The sequence below is a fragment of the Pinus tabuliformis genome, chromosome 5_2 (assembly GCF_031772625.1).
Source record: "Pinus tabuliformis cultivar Carrire ecotype Pingquan chromosome 5_2, CPIR1, whole genome shotgun sequence".
NCBI lineage: Eukaryota > Viridiplantae > Streptophyta > Pinopsida > Pinales > Pinaceae > Pinus > Pinus tabuliformis.
In genome coordinates this window covers 953,565,031-953,583,205 of record NC_142306.1, presented here as the reverse complement: position 1 = coordinate 953,583,205, position 18,175 = coordinate 953,565,031, and the positions used below count along the sequence as shown (strand labels likewise).

Sequence of the window (18,175 nt, the reverse complement as noted above, 5' to 3'; positions counted from 1 at the left end):
TCAGGTTCACTACGTAAAGAGATATGAACCAATTGCTAAAATTTTTGTTTCAAGAAATCCCAATCTGTATCTTCGTCAGAAAATTCATAACAAAGATTAAGGAATCGATCAGATAAATCCTCAACTAATTCATCAAGCTTCGTTCTTAATTGATTAATTATTTTAAGAACATCTTATTAATCATACCTATCAAATGTTGAATGAAGCTCCTTAATGAGGTGTTCAAAATAATGAATGGAAGCGGGTGGTAAGGCATGACACCATCGGTTAACTCCACTTTCAAGTGTGAGGCAAAAAAGAATACAAGCCACATCTTCACAGTAAATTTCATCGTGTTCACAGAACTTAAGATAAAGAGATGGGTGCTTGGTAATGGGTGTATAACACTCACTATCAAACTTAAATTGCAACAAGTCATCAAGTTGTACCACGAAGATGAAAAGTTTACCAGAGGATAGGTTATAGAAACATTATGGGATTTTGATTTGGGGATGAGTCACTTAAGATAAGAGATTCAAAACAAAATCAACGGGCACAACTTGTCATATTCCCTCCTTCTAGTGTCATTTGTTGACGGTGCTAAAAATTCATCAACCAATGGGGTCTCCCCGATGAAAAGTCCCAATCATACTTCACACCATTTGGTGTGGGAGCCCTTCCAAAAATAAGGCCCAACTGTTGTATGTTCTTAGAGATATTCCTTGGCTATAATGTTCAACACAAGAGAGTAATGCACAACTACTTTCAGATTAGCTAGTGATTATTCCTTGTGGAATGTTTAGCTAGTGAATGTATCAAGGTTCTTCTACCGAAAGGGGAGAGAAAAGTAAGCCTTTAAAAGACAAGTAATAATACTAATCTAGTAAAGACACACGAGCATGTACATATGAATGAATCATTAGACAATTAGTGAAATAGTTCACATACAAGCAACGATTGTTAAAACACATAAAATATGCCTTCAACAAGATAAGTACAAAATCCAATTAAATAATTCAATTTCCTTAGTACAGATGAAAACAACATACATTGTAAACATTCAAAAAATAGTCTTACAATATTTATGACATACACATGAAAGTGTGTTGGCTCAACGAGCTTCAAAATTAAGCAAAAGTTTCAAGATACATCAGTACAGTGAACACCACTAGCTCCAATAGTGGAGTGTTAGAGCAACCACTTGCTCCTCCAAAATAACTATTTTCCTCTCTAATGCCTAGTAGGAGGAGCCAAGGTGAAAATTATTTTGCATGAGCTATGAGGGTGTATATATAACAAATGGGGTGACCATTCACCTCCTTTGTGACTCTTTGACTAACCTCATGACTATTTGACTTTTCTATGACCTTTTGACTCCTTCATGACTTTTCACATTTTGTGGATGACTCTTGGACTTCCACTTTATATTACATTTCTCACATATTGAATTTACGTAATCAAAAAATGATGTGGAAAATGATGATGACTCATGACATGACATGGCACTAATGACATGGCAATGTCAAGCCATTATTTGTTTTTGCTTTCTTTGTGTCTTCTTGAAATATGGAACATGTTCTTCTTCTTCCTCCTCCATAAGGCTTGAAGGTAGGGAGTCTTCAATGTGATCTTCATCTCTGGTTGTTGTCACAATCTAGTGTCCCTGTGTCTTGATTAATTGATTAACGTGTCTTTGCAGCTATAAAGGTGTCTTCTAGAGGGGTCTCCTACTTCACCTCCTTCATCATCATCTTGTCATAACATGATATAATACTTGCAACTGAAATCCACTCATGACAAGACGACATCAGTATGATAAACCCCTAATTTAACATGCTTCTTGACAACCATTAACTAAGCTGGAAACGGGTCACAAGCCAGGAGATAGGCTCAAGAATTACACAGTTGCGCAACTCAAGAGGTCAGGGGCCAGGGCTTGTCATCTACGCAATTGAGGGGCTCAAGATGTTAGGTTGAGGGCTTGAGGCTTGAAGATTCCCACTACGTGGTTCTAGAGGGACAGACGCCAAGATATTTTGTATTTGTGCAATTCAAGAGGTCAAGGTTGAGGCTTGATGCTTGAGACTGCACAATGCATAAAAGAGGATGGTTGAAGGCAAAGGTTGCATAATTTTGGAGCTCAAGGACTGAGGCTGAGCACTGAGACTATGCAGTTTGAAATTTTGGAAGGCAGGGACAGCACATTACGCAATGGAAAGAGGCAAGGTTTAAGCTTAAGCACTAAGACTACGCAGTGCGCAGTTCAGGGAAGTTGAGTGAAGCCAAGTTGCTCAGACGAGGACTTTTCCAGATTTGGCTAAGTATGGGATTAGTGAATCTAAAGTGAACAATGATAAGACTTAAGTATGATCTCACACTTATAATAGTTGATGACACAACATTTATCACTCAAAACATATGAACAACATACTTCCCTCAATGTGATGACATTGCAACGGCTTCCCCCAATTGTGACACTAAAGATACACTTTGCAATGACAGTGACAACAATTGTGTGACAATGCTTGAAACTTTGGGAATGAGTGTGTGTTGTGGTAAAACACAACCCCCCCATTTTTTACTTGTTCACTTCAAATAATGGGGACCATTTCTATAAAAATTTTGGTTAAACGCCTTTTAGGACTTTTATTACCTCACGATTATCTTAATTTTTCATTTTCTTTAGATTCTTGTTTTGATTATTTGTTGAAATCGATTTTTGGAAAGCTTCTCATTGATACTTGTTTCACCTTATTTGGTCAACTGGTTTGTAAATGGCATTCCTTTGAAGTCTAATCATTTATGTCGCCTGGGTTAAAAATGCATAAAATGTACAATATTACATTTTTGTAATTAAATTAGTTCGATAATGCATTTGTTTTAAATATTAACCCCTAGTTAGTTATTACTAACATTTTTCATTTTTCTTATACAGCCAAATCATGAAGCAACGAGATTTTAGTAATTTACTCTAATATTTCAAATAAATTACTAATCTCAAAAAATCAAAATGTCAAAGTGGTTGTAGTTTATTTATTTTTTTATTTATTTTAAAAGTGGCTATAGTTTAAATAATTCATAACTTTATTAAAAAATAAAACCAAAATAAAAACTAATATTTAAATACTAAATTTTATATTAATTATGATATAAAATATAATTAATTTAATTAAATTAAAATTAAATATATATATATATATATATATATATATATATATATATATATATATATATATATATATATATATATATATATATATTACATGGTCGAATTGGAAGATCAGATCGGAATTTCTCATCGCAACATTCCTAAAAGACCTCAATGTCTCCATTCTCCCGATCGTCAATCTCCCGATCATTAAAGGGCAACGAGACATTAACTAAAGTTTAACAATTCATTTGTTTTTTGAGTTTCAAAACTCACTCATAAGAATGAGTGAAATGTTAATGGGTGGAGTAGTAGTTATAGTTTAATATTAAAATAAGTTTTAATATTTAATATTTAATTTTAAAATAATTAATATATAATTTAATTAAATTAAAATTAATTATTATTTAGATTAAGATTAATTAATAAACACTTTATTAAATAATTATTTAGTTTATGATTAACAATTAAACTAGAATTAATTATTAGATAATTAGAGTCTAATTTAGAATTAGATTTTTAATTAAAATTTTGATTTTAGCCTAGCAACAGAGTTTCCATATTTATGTCGGATTTGACTCATCAACTTTGGAGGCTCAGATTGAATTTTACTTGGCCAAATAAGGCCCAAAACGGCTCATTGGAAAGATAAAATCAAGGAGAACATTTCTGAAAAGGTTTCACTAACAGATTTGGTTATTTATTGGGTCGAAAATCAAGCAGAAGATTAAGCTCCGAATTTTTAAAACAAAATCAATTTTCTTAGTTTTATTTTCTACATGTTCATTTGTCCAAACCTCTTCTAAATGCAGATCTATTCATCAATGATATCCTTGGCCAATTAAACCATCTCAGGGATCAATAGAAAGCTTATATTTTATTTTCAATTATTTAATTAATTGCATTTGATTGGATTTGTTTTAATGACATTTTGATTTTATTGTTGCATCTTAATTTATTTGGATTTCTTTTTGCAGGAAAACGGTAGAAGAGATATGAAGAAAAAGATCTCAATCAATGAGAATGCTCCAGCAATTAAAGATGGCAATTTTGAGCAAATAAAACTGTTTGGCCAGATTTTTCTTCAACAAACTTTTCTCTCAAAAATACTTTTGACAATATTATAAATGGAAAATTGCAGAATGTAATAATGGGCTACTCTCCTCTGCAATTTTGGACTTCTAAAAGCACTTATGCAATAGGAATTTAGAGTTGTAGGAGGGAGGAGAGAAAATCTCATATCTAAAGATTAGTGAGGATTTTTCCTTTGTATCTTGAATTATGTATGATTGGCAGAGTTTGCATTATTGAAGCTCTTGTTTTGAAAGCAGAAGTTCAAGCGATGTAAAGGACTGTTAGAGACTAGGGTTAGAGAAATGGATTCAATAAATTGGTATTTCTAATACTATTGTTTCAAATATTAGTTTCATTTTTATGATAACAGGAATGTTTCATTTTATTCATGTTTGTGCACTTATGTTGATACGGGTAATTTTGCCTCAATGTTGTCATTATGTATCTCTGATCTTATGGATTCAATTCTGATTTCTGAATAACTATTTACTCAGAAATATGTCTTATAAAACTGATTTATTAAATAGTAATGTGTTGTGAACTATTTCTGCATATTATTGTTTAATTATTGGATTTACTGATTTGATAATCAATATCATTTTTGTGAATTACTTCCTAGAATGTTGTTGGTTTTTTAATTCAGTTAAGAGGTCTCAATAGGATGTGTTTCAATATTTACAAATGTCAGTTAATTGAACTACTTTGTTAGCTTGATATTAACTAAAAGCCAGACATATTTAAATCCTTATCATTTAATTATCTTGCTCTTAGTTGGGTTAGATCTATATCTGCCTAATTGAGATAGGATTAAAATTAGTTCCTTTTGTTTGCATTATAGAATAAGCTTGCATTTAGATTAAGTTCTGCATTCTTTTAAGTCCTCTTCTCAAAGAGGCAAAATTTTAGTTGTGGCTTGGCTGAACCCAAATCAGCTTAAAGGTCATTCTCTTGCCTGATCAGCAAGAAGAAGTGATCTAATATCCCTGTCTATTGGTAGTTAAAGATACATCATAAACCAATAGCGATAGGGAGAAGGTAACTGGACCTAGTTAAACCAGTCGGAGCCACTAATCCAAACGGAAAAGGAGTTGCTTTAAGGTCCGGACTGGGTGGTTATCCCCCAATGTTGAGGCAGACATTTTTGGCCCTCAACATTTTTGGCGCTAGAAGGAGGGCCTGAAACTTGTTGTCTATTGGAGTCTTTTCAATTTTAACATTTTATTTAAATCACGATGGCTCCTCTTAAACTTCCAATTTGGAGTTGTATCCATGGACGTGCATCTTCCAATACTCCACCCGAAGTGGTAAGACTCTTGTCTCAGGTAAAGTTTAATGGTAAGAAAAATTCTTCTGCTTTTAATCATGTCTTTCAATTTATTCAAAATGTTTCAAATTATGATTTTCAAGGAATTGATGAAGGCATTTTATGCATAATTTTTACTCTTACATTTGCAGCAAAAGCCAAAAATTGATGTAAAACTCTTTCGGTTGCCTCAATTCACAGCTGGGATCAATTTGTTACAATTTTCATTTGTAAATTTAACGGCTATGATTATGAACAGGTATGTAATGAAATTGAATATTTGCGAAGATTTGAAAATGAGTCTATTAGAGATTTTAATATTCGATTTCATTTGAATTGTTTAAGATTCAAAATCGAAGATAAACCTATAGAAGAAGAATCACTAGATTGGTTTGAATATATTTGTTCTCTTCCTTCCATTCCCAATCCATATGAAATTAGTTCAAGTTTTGTTTCATCCCCTTCCAACATAAATGAGAATTCCAATATGGATGTGAAAAAAATGTGATGAAGTGGTTTCAAAAAGCTTAGAAAACATTTCTAATCAAATGCAAGAAAACAACAGTAGCAATCTTGGAGAAAAAGCTACCTTGAAATCTAAAAATTACTCTGTATTAAATTCAGAAAATCAGATCGCAAATCAGCAAGTGCAAGCAGCAATCAAAATAAATAATAAAATGCAAAATGTTGTACAAATTTCTGAATTTTTCCATGATGAACAAATGCAGAAACCAGAGCCGCAAAGCAGCCTTCTTCAAGAAAGCATGAGTACACAAAGAAATGATCTAGAATCTGAAATTTACAATGAGCATAATATACAAGAATTTTCAAATAGAGACATTTTTAAATGCATTATTTCAGAGTCACATTTTTCCCTTTATCCTAATATTTTTAGTGATGGTAATTTTTCCCCTCTTGGTATAAATGATATTTCAAAAAATAAAGAGGGTGATCTAAATGAATTACCAATAAGTTTTTATCAAGATAGAGAAACAATTATCGATCGTTCTTGTGCCATTAATGAACATGAAATTTTTATTCCTCCTTGTTTTGATATATTGGATGAAATCAAAGAGAATTCTAGAGAATATTTTGAAGTTGTTTATGATAATTACTTTGACATTGAGGATGTTGATTTCTATTCTTCTCAAGTGAATCCTCATGAGAAAATTCAAATAACATCTGAGAATGAGGAACGTTTCAATTTAGAAATTATTCCAACCAATCCTCATTCTAGAGCAGCAAATTATCTTCATAATTTCACTATTCGAGAAAACATTCCAATTTATGATTCATATCATGATCAAGCTCTCATTCCTACTCATAATCATAATTCTCTTTCTAATTCACAAGTTGGAATTGGAAATTACTCAAATTCCATAATTCTGGTCAATCCTTGTGAAAAAGAAATTATTTCAAAACAATCCCAATTGTGTTGTAACATTAGTTGTACCATTAGTGATTTTATTTTATTTTTGTTTCCTCACTTATTTTGTTTAAAATCAGATTTTATTTCTAATTTTATTTTTCAGATTTTTTATACTTTACGCTGGCATATTGAGCACTTTAATAGTGAACACTCAATTGATGCATTGCCCTATTGAGAAATTGAAGTTTCATATTATAATCATGAACATCAAAAGCTATTAATATCTCAATTTCAATCAATGCTAATGTTTTATCAAAAGCTTTTATCTTCTCAAAGGCAGTGTCAACAAGAGAATGTATTTTTACAATTTGGCCAGCAATCTAATCCAATTAATAATTTTCCATTTTATTTGACAGATTTCCATCCATTTTTCATTAGCCTATTTGAAAATTGTTTGGAAATTTTTCCTTCAAGGAAGATTGTTAATAGCTTAACATTTGTACATAACACTAACAATTTTTTCCAGGCCTTTGAATTTAAAAGCTCATATCCACAATCTAGCCTGTCATCTCCTCTTTTGAACATTTTCCAATCCTTAATGGAAACCCATCCAGATTTTTATGATCCAATTGGAATTCAGTTGGAAAAGACATTTCAAAAGAAGGTGATTGTAAATAAGCTGCTAACAATAACTGTACATTCTGATTACAGATTTAATTTTCTTAGTTTAATTAGATTTGTATTTCTATTACTAACAATTAAACTGTGTGCGTATAAAGGAATTAAAATGAGATAATGGCTACATTGGAAATATGACTATACCTAGCCATTTTCCCGCATATGGTTAGAATAGCAGTAGAATTAATGTAGTTGATTTATTTTCAACAGTTTTGCAGATATAAATAAAGCAAAGCAATCAGCCATTCTCATACATGTTCAGTGAAACATTTTCTCCTCATCGGAAACTTTTTAATTCTTGCTTCCCATTTTTAAATCAAAATCTATTGCAGCAATACCTCTACTCTGCCTATTTTGAATAATGTCTTGACTAAATTCAATTGAGTTTGCACTTGGCACCAATCACCTCAAAGCCACTTTTCTCCATTTCGAAATATCCTTATAAGATTTTCTTCTGAAATTTATTTGTTAAAGGTTTTGAGGATATAAAGCTTCATGATCTCATTATCCCATGAAATGTATGACTGTCTATTATAAGCTTAATTCCAATTCAATCATTATTAGTCAGTCTAACCTTTCGCTGTAATCACATGAAGTTCATATTATCTTCCTCGAAATTTGTTAAAATGACCTTAAGGGTGTCCATTTTGCTGTGTGCACACATTCAAATCTGTGTTGATATTTTTCCACAATTAGTGGCTTTATCCCATTCTGATCTTTAGTTTATTATCTGATGCTGCAATACGCATCATATTTATTTACTAAAGGCATTATTGAATAGTCACTATAACAATACAGATTTTTCTCAAGTTAATTCGAAATGAGTAGAGGTAATAAATTGTTGTTGCAATTCAAAGGGAAGCATATTTTCATATTTATTTCTAGTGAATTTTATGAATTTAAGAATTCTTGAACATGAATAAACATATCTCCTTCAGCTTGATTGCCCACTCTAATTTAGAATAAATAATGAGATGATTTTGAGCAAAGTCGAAATTTTGATAAATCGAAGGAAGAATTTGAAGAGTCATGAGTTAAAATCTACAGACAATTTCCTTCCAGGTACGCATTTACTAGTTCATTTTCATCTATTATTAGTTTCTCTTTTTGTTAGTTTATTTTTTATTCTTGTTCTGTTTTATTTGCAGGTTTTCATTTGTTTTTAAAACTTGAAGTAAGCAGCAAACCCATTTCAAATTTGCAACAGGTTCAGGGAAATTTTATTTCTTGTTCATTAGAATTTGAGCATTATTTAACTTTGCTTTCATTCATTAGAAAACCCAACAGAAAATTTAAAAATAGTATCGCAAGATTCATATGAGAAACATTTCAATTTGATTTTCATATTGCTGATACTACAGTGAATATATATTCGCAATATTCTCATCCCGCTCATCTTCGTCAATTATTTCATTCCGATATCACATCATCCATATCACAACCATTTGTATCATAATATTTCATCGGAAATAGCTCTTAGCATTTTCTGATAACAAATTGCTGATGCAAAACCTCTGATGTGTTACCTCACACATTCTCTCATAAAATGCCATATCGCATTTCGCAGATTATAGGTTTTTAGTTGAATATACTTCCATTATCTTGAATCACCGATCTCCGATAATCGACTTCATCAATATTGCGATGTCCACACAATTCCGAACCCAATATGAAATTTAAATCAAGTTCATAAGAAACATCGCGTCCATTCAATCACAATAATGGTAGAGGCATAATTTTAAAGTATCGATGTCTCGGATCAGATATGATATTAAATTCTCATAATAAATTTATCGGGTCCATTTTTCATCGCATATCGGCATATAAAAAACATTACATCCTGTACTTAAGTTTTCCGATCGCCAATTTCTTTTGAAGTCCAAAGCAGGTCCCACCTGAGAGCCACGTCATCCATCACATTCTCGCTATTGCAATAATCATATTGGCATTTCTGACATGAATATTTTCCAAATGTTCCGATATGCCGATATTGCAATCACTTCATCGCGTTTTTTTAATGCTCATATCACAATTCTGAATTTGCGATGTGCGATGTGCGAAGTACAAATCACAATGTACGATGTGCAATTTGCGACATGACTATTCCCCGATCTTCGATATGACATTTCTTCAATATTGTGATTGCTAAATCTAATCGCATATATTCTCATCGCATGTTCTCATATCGCCAATTTTCCATTACAACTTTCGATGCGATAGACTCCAACGCATGCCTCTATGCCATTAACATTTAATCGATATATGGCATATCAGCAAAGGTGAGATTTTGGCAGATTGAACTTTAAGCATGGTGAAGAAACATACAATGCGAATCATCTGATTAGACATTATGTTGTATGAAATATTTTAAGGCAATTTTGGGTAACCGCTATGATACTAAAGCAATTGATGACAAATTTGTAGCATATTTAAATCATTTCGATTTCTCAGATATTTCAGTTTTAAATATAAAATTCCATAATTGATATAAAATTCAAGACCTTTTTATCTTCACATTTAAATTTCATTATCTTGGATTTAGTCTTAATTCTGGACAATTTAGAAAAATCATGGAATTTATATGAAACTTATAATATTTTGAGAACATTCATCACTGCAAATTCTCATTCTCATTTCTGATGCATTTGTTTTAATTTCGATTCCCTTGAACACAAAGCATTCCCTTTTTACATTTCACTGCTTACTTTAATTTAAATAAAATAAATAATGATTTTGGGTTATAGGAGTTTTGTTAGTTTGACTTCTTCATGTTTTTAATATTAACTAAAATAAGAAGTGAGCTAGTATTGGAGAAACTAGTACCTTTTAGATAAAATCAAATGCAATTATCCAATGGTAAGAGTCATGTACCCACTTTCATTAATTTTCTTTTCGTTACTTTAGTTTCGGCTTTATTTTCAAATTTTGTTGATATATAAATCTATTTTGCAGCTCTTCATAAAATCTTTCAATCCTCTGCCAGATCATATTTTGAAGTCTTATACTCTTCTCCTGGTTTTATTTCAAGAAGCAATGATAATCTTCGTTGAAACAGCTACACTAGGAAGTTTCTGAACCTTTAGTTTGTTTCTTTAAGCATTCTTTTTATTAGAAAATTATTAAGATGATGCTTTGAAATAAGAAGATTGACATCAGACATAAATTTTTCATTGTGGCTGAATTTTATCATCACTGCTATCTGAAGCCTAAAACGCTTACAACCCTACAAGGTATAATTTATCTGAATCTCGACATAAGAAGGAATGGTTACATGATTATTTTCCTTTACTTCATTTTGTTGAGACATTGATATAAACATTCTTGTTAGAGTTTATCTTTCAAAACTTGGATTTTCCTTTCCACTTTTAAATTTCTTCATTTTTATTTTTGTTTGCTGATTTCTTTTCTCACTTTAGCTTAAGAATTCTTTTCTTTTGGTTTTCAGTTTTAATTTTGGTGACTTTACCATGATTTATATGGAAGGCCTTCTTGTTACCTAACAATGGTCAGCATACATAGGGAAAAATTGTTAATAGTCTACTATTAGCTTTTTCTTAATATTTCTTAATAAAGTTTGTTTTTCTTATTATAAAGGTAGACATACTTAAGAAAGAGATTACGAATCAAGAAAAGTTGACAAAGTGTCATAAAATATGAGAAATTTCTTTTTCATAAAACTTGTAATTATTTTGAGATTTTGATATTTTATTAAGATGTTTCAAAATTCTATTATCAGTCAATAAAGTTATATTTAACCAGGTAAAGACACTTTACAGCAAAGCGTCTTTAACTCTGAAATTGTCATTTTTAACTCTCAAGGAGTCAATGATTCTCCCTGTCCCAAAGAGTCTTATTTTTCTAGAGTATAATCCAAAAATATATTTAAACTTAAAAGATAAGAGGTTTCATCATGAGCCTGCTTACCATGATCATAGGGGAAAAATAGGCTGACATTACCAACACTGCTAAACAAACTAGGGTAATGGCTTATGATTGCAAACAATTATAAGACAGGGGGTCTCATCACGAGCCAGCTTGTTCAGTCCAATTATAACCAGTGAATAGCATTGTCAATTATCTGACTACCAAACCAGGACAATGGCTTAAAAAAAAAATACAAATACAAAGAAAATAAACATATATAAATGGATTTATCTCTAGGTCAATAATTCTTAAATAGATGGGATTTTGAATCATAGATGATTAAAATATAACCCTATCGAAACTATAGATGTTTGCTGGCAGCAGTGGCTCTACTTGTGACAAATGAATATATTTTAAAAGCTAAGCTGTAAAGTGACCCCTTGCTTTATCTCTACAACTAATTGAGGACTGATATAGAATTTTGAAATATTTTAATTTATGAGGAGTTTTAAGAAAAATTACAATAAGATGATTATTGCTTTTATTCAGACTAATGAACATAGTCAAACATTTCAAAAATAATTATCTCTTCTTTAATTATTTTTACTTTAATTTTAGGAAAATCTCATTCATATCAAATAGAGATAACTAGTTCTTCTCCCGTGTGTCGCCATTGTTGTAGGACTCTGGACACCACATATCTCCACAATGGTATGATATTGTCCACTTTGGGCCTAAGCCCTCATGGATTTGTTTTTGGGCTTTACCCCAAAAGGCCTCATACCAATGGAGATATTTGTCCATCCTTATATACCCATGATCCTCTCCACTTTTAGTCAATGTGGGACTTTGGTCGTATACCCAACAATCCTCCCCTCGAACAAAGGACCATCGAGCCTCCCCTCAAACGATTATCCATCCGTCCACTCTCTACCAACCAGGTTTCTCCGCTCCAATGCGTTGGAAGCACACGCCTTACATGGAAGCACCACCTGCTTCGAGAGCTTGCTCTATCCCAGGTCAACTCCTCTTCACCGTGTTGGGACTAGGACACGTCCATGAAGAATCCGGAGCACACCGCCTGTCTAACTGAGCTCATCCACGGATCCCATCGTGATATTACCGGGACCCACCACCTTCGTTCGACATTCCGAGGATTCATCCACTTGGCTAACTTGGGGGCATGGCTCCGATACCACTTGTAGGACTCTGGACACCACATATCTCCACAATGGTATGATATTGTCCACTTTGGGCCTAAGCCCTCATGGATTTGTTTTTGGGCTTTACCCCAAAAGGCCTCATACCAATGGAGATATTTGTCCATCCTTATATACCCATGATCCTCTCCACTTTTAGTCAATGTGGGACTTTGGTCGTATACCCAACAATTGTTGTGGTAAAACACAACCCCCTTCCCATTTTTGACTTGTTCACTTTAAATAATGGGGATCCTTTCTATAAAAATTTTAGTTAAATGCCTTTTAGGACTTTTATTACCTCACAATTATCTTAATTTTTCATTTTCTTTAGATTCTTATTTTGATTGCTTTGTTGAAATCGATTTTTGGCAAATGATACTTGTTTCGCCTCATTTGGTCAACTGGTTTGTAAATGGCACTCCTTTGAAGTCTAATCATTTATGTCGCCTGGGTTAAAAATGCATAAAATGTACAATATTCCATTTTTGTAATTAAATTAATTTAATAATGCATTTGTTTTAAATATTAACCCCTAGTTAGTTATTACTAACATTTTTCATTTTTACTTATACAGCCAAATCATGAAGCAATGAGATTTTAGTAATTTACTCCAATATTTCAAATAAATTACTAATCTCGAAAAATCAAAATGTCAAAGTGGTTGTAGTTTATTTATTTTATTATTATTTTCAAAGTGGCTATAGTTTAAATAATTTCATAACTTAATTAAAAACTTTATTAAAAAATAAAACGAAAATAAAAATTAATATACTAAATTTTAAATTAATTATTATATAAAATAAATTAATTTAATTAAAAAAAATACATGGTCGGATCGGAAGATCGGATCGGAGTTTCTAATCGCAACATTCCTAAAAGACCTCGACAACTCCATTCTCCGAATCGTTCAAGGGCAACGGGGCATTAACTAAAGTTTAATAATTCATTTGTTTTTTGAGTTTCAAAACTCACTCATATGAATGAATCAAATGGTAATGGGTGGAGTAGTAGTTTTTTTTTTTTTCTTGGTAAGTGGGTGAATCTTGAAAATCACTCTTACCTTGTAGCTGAGAGGCCACGACTCAAGGGCGTCTAAGCCATCAAAGTCACCCAGGGATCGCACCCGGCCTGAGCCACACCAGCAGAAACCATGCTGGATTTTTTGGTATCAGCGAGACTAGAACCGATGACCTTTGCTTACGGAACACCTTAACAGCACACTCCTTCACCGATTGTTCTAAATCTCTTTGATTAGTAGTAGTTATAGTTTAATATTAAAATAAGTTTTAATATTTAATATTTAATTTTAAATTAATTAATATATAATATAATTAATTAAATTAGATTAAAATTAATTAATAAATAGTTTATTAAATAATTGATTAGTTTATGATTAACAACTAAACTAGAATTAATTATTAGATAATTAGAGGCTAATTTAGGATTATATTTTTAATTAAAAGTCTGATTTTTAGCCCAGCAACAAAATTTCCAAATTTATGCCAGATTTGACTCATCAACTTTGAAGGCTCATAGATTGAATTTTACTTGGCCAAATGAGGCCCAGGATGGCTCGTTGGAAAGATAAAATCAAGGAGAATATTTCTGAGGAGGTTTCACTAATAGATTTGGTCATTTATTGGGTCAAAAATCAGGCAGAAGATCAAGCTCCGAATTTTTAAAACAAAATCAATTTTCTGAGTTTTATTTTCTGCATTTTCATTTGTCCAAGCCTCTTCTGAATGCAGATCCATTCGTCAATGATATCCTTGGCCAATTAAACCATCCCAAGCATCAATAGAAAGCTTATATTTTATTTTCAATTATTTAATTAATTGCATTTGATTGGATTTCTTTTAATGACATTTTGATTTTATTGTTGCAACTTAATTTATTTTGATTTCTTTTTGCAGAAAAACAGTGGAAGAGATATAGAGAAAAATATCTCAATCAATGAGAATGCTCCAGCAATTAGAGATGGCAATTTTGAGCAAATAAAATTGTTTGGTCAGATTTTTCTTCAACAAACTTTCCTCTCAAAAATATTTTTGACAATATTATAAATGGAAAATTGCAGAATGTAATAAGGGGCTGCTCTCCTCTGCAATTTTGGACTTCTAAAAGCACTTCTGCAATGAGAATTTAGAGCTGTAGGAGGGATGAGAGAAAATATCAGATCTGAGGATTAGTGAGGATTTTTACTTTGTATCTTGAATTATGTATGATGGGCAGAGTTTGCATTATTGAAGCTCTTGTTTTGAAAGCAGAAGTTCAAGCAATGTAAAAGATTGTTGGAGACCAGGGTCAGAGAAATGGATTCAATAAATTGGTATTTCTAATACTATTGTTTCAAATACTAGTTTCATTTTTATGATAACAGGAATGTGTCATTTTATTCATGTTTGTGCACTTCTGTTGATATGGGTAATTTTTCCTCAATGTTGTCATTATGTATCTCTGATCTTATGGATTAAATTCTAATTTCTGAGTAACTATCTATTCAGAAATTTGTCTTATAAAACTGATTTATTAAATAGTAATGTGTTGTGAACTATTTCTGCATATTATTGTTTAATTATTGGATTTACTGATTTGATAATCAATATCATTTTTTTGAATTACTTCTCGGAATGTTGTTGGTTTATTATTTCAGTTAAGAGGTCTCAATAGGATGTGTTTCGGTATTTACAAATGTTAGTTATTTGAACTATCTCGTTAGCTTGATATTAACTAAAAGCCAGACATATTTAAATCCTTATCATTTAATTATCTTGCTCTTAGTTGGGTTAGATCTATATGTGCCTAACTGAGATAGGATCAAAATTATTTCCTTTTTCTTGCATTATAGAATAAGCTTGCATTTAGATTAAGTTCTGCATTCTTTTAAGTCCTCTTCTCAAAGAGGCAAAATTTTAGTTGTGGCTTGGCTGAAACCAAATCAACTTAAGGATCATTCTCTTGCCTGATCAGCAAGAAGAAGTGATCTAATATCCCTGTCTATTAATAGTTAAATATACATCATAAACCAATAGCGATAGGGAGAAGGTAACTGGACCTAGTTAAACCAGTTGGAGTCACTAATCCACACGAAAAAAGAGCTGCTTTAAGGTCTGGACCGGGTGGTTATCCCCCAATGTTGAGGCAGAAATTTCTGGCCCCCAACAGTGTGATACATATCTAAATTATAATAATGACTAATTAGCACTAAGGTTTCCCCTTTAAGAAAACCAAAACTACATTTGTGTGTTGTGCGACACTTGGCATGCCAAAAGACAACATTTGCGACCATAAGAGGAAAGTGCAAACAACACTTGCAAAATGAAAATGAAATTGAAAGCGACACATGCCAAAATGAAGATAGCATGAAAATCACACTTATTACAGTGACAAAAAGCAAAATCGAAATTCGTAAACATGAAAGCGACACTTGCAAAGCGAAGTTGTGCAAAAGAAACAATCATAAAAAACTCACCGAAATTGAAGAACAATCGCAACCAAAAGTGAGATACTGTCAATGAAAGTGTGCACTGACTGTCAACGCAGGTTGAATATTGCACAAGCAATGTCTTTATGGGATTTGTGCTATGCATGATCGGGCTTGCATAAAATAATGTGCTCATGACTTATTGCGTACTGAGCATGTGTGAGCAGATGACTTTGACACTTATCGACTAACGATAAAGTGACTATGAAATGAACGATCACAAGAACCACAATAAGCTCCAAATTTCAAGTGTAGACCAAATTTTGGAGGGTGTTTTTCATAGTGACAACAACTTCTTACTGAGATAAGTTCATTAAACATGGGTAAGAAGGAGAAGGTCAAACACTTAAACTAGTGACTCACTACCATTCTGAATAAGTTCTAGACTGATGTGGCTCTTGAAGATTCCATTATTGTTGATTATTATACTAAGGTGTTTCCACGTGACATTGTCATGTTTGTGAAGAGAGAAGCAAAGGTCACTCTAGTGGAGAATTTCGCAGAGGGTCTTGTTGTTGAAAAATATTTACTTTCAATAGGAGCTCTCAAACATGACATGCGTAAATATTCAAAGACTACTAATAAGAAAACTCAAGCCTCATCAAGAAAATCCCATCATACAGATTCTTTTGATTTTGAAGCTTTAGCTAAATCCTTGAAGCAATTGACTAATGAAGTTTCTGAGCTAAAGAGGAAAACTAGCGAGAGTTCATCAAGCGGTAAATCTTATAAGCCTTTCTTGAAGAAGAAGAATAATCTGCCTGCAAAGTCAGCTCAGAGCTCTAATGAAAATTTTAATGTCGAAGAGCTTGGCATGGAAACTACTGCACCTTTCACCAATCTGCTCATTCAAAGTAGAAGTGTCTAAATGCATACATAATATGACTATTGTGGTGACCAAGGTACTCGGGGATCAGACCATTGGTGAAGAAGATGAAGGATTAAAATATGTTGAAGAGGAAGCCTCTCCTCCGGATGATAATGAAGGTTCTCTTGTCATGGCATTTGAAGTTATTCGGGGAGGTGAAGTTAAATCTATTCAAGAAGCCTTTGTTGGGGAAGCTCCTCCTCCTAAGACACAAAAGATGTATAATCTAAGGAGTAAAGGACCGGTAGTAGAGCCCACAATGGAAGAAAATAAGAAGGCATTGTTAAGAAGGATCTTTCCCACGAACAACCCTACCTAGCGTTCGACTTCAACTCCTAAAACTTCATCCAAAGAAGAAATTGTGTCTTCAGATATGGGATATAACATTATTGAAGACATGAAGAATACGCAAGCTAATATTTCACTTTATGAACTTGTTAATATATCTATCCAATGGGACTTAATCATCAAAAACTTTGCTTCCATGTCTCCCACCAGTAAATCTTCCTCCTCTTCAAAGGCTACCTCTTGTACTTGATTCAAAAATTCAATTAATATTCATTCCATTATCAATGTTGCTAATGCTAATTCTAGGGGTTCAACTCCTCTATTTATTTTAACTTTCGAGATCTTTAACTATAACATGCACAATTGTCTTGTTGATTCCAGTGCATCCACCGATTTCATGCCTTTATGAGCCGGAAAATATGGATGTTAAAATTATCCAGCTCGATAGATCTCAAGTCCCTAGTGTTAGAGAATTGAAAAATGTCATTATTAGATTTTCCTCTGACTCCAGAGTACATCAATGAATTGACACGGTGGTTGTTCTCAAAGCCTATGGGTTGTTGTTGAGTAGGAACTGGTTGGTCACATTTATGAATCCCTTACAAAGGAAAGAATAACCACATCAGAGTTAACAATGAACCCTATATGAAGCATACAGTCACTGAGATGGAAGCACCAAATGAACATATTAGCTTTTCTCAAGAAGAGTTGGGAATTTGTTTCTTGGAGATGGACATCAGGTTCTATGAAATGATACAATAGCTTATCCCATCAGATATGCAGCTGGGATCCTTCCTTTCCCTCTAGTTTATGGCAATGAATCTTGTACTCTAGATGTAAATAGTTTTAGTTTAGATTTTAATGGTGGTGATGTTTAGACTTTATATTATGGTGGGTTTAAGACTCAAGATGGAGTCG

At 32.4% G+C, this 18,175-nt stretch overlaps 1 pseudogene; it reads left to right on the top strand.

Annotated features, from left to right (window-relative positions):
* The first annotated feature begins 16,982 nt into the window (after positions 1 to 16,982).
* LOC149162427 (uncharacterized) overlaps positions 16,983 to 18,175 on the top strand; it is a 28,923-nt pseudogene continuing 27,730 nt past the window's right edge.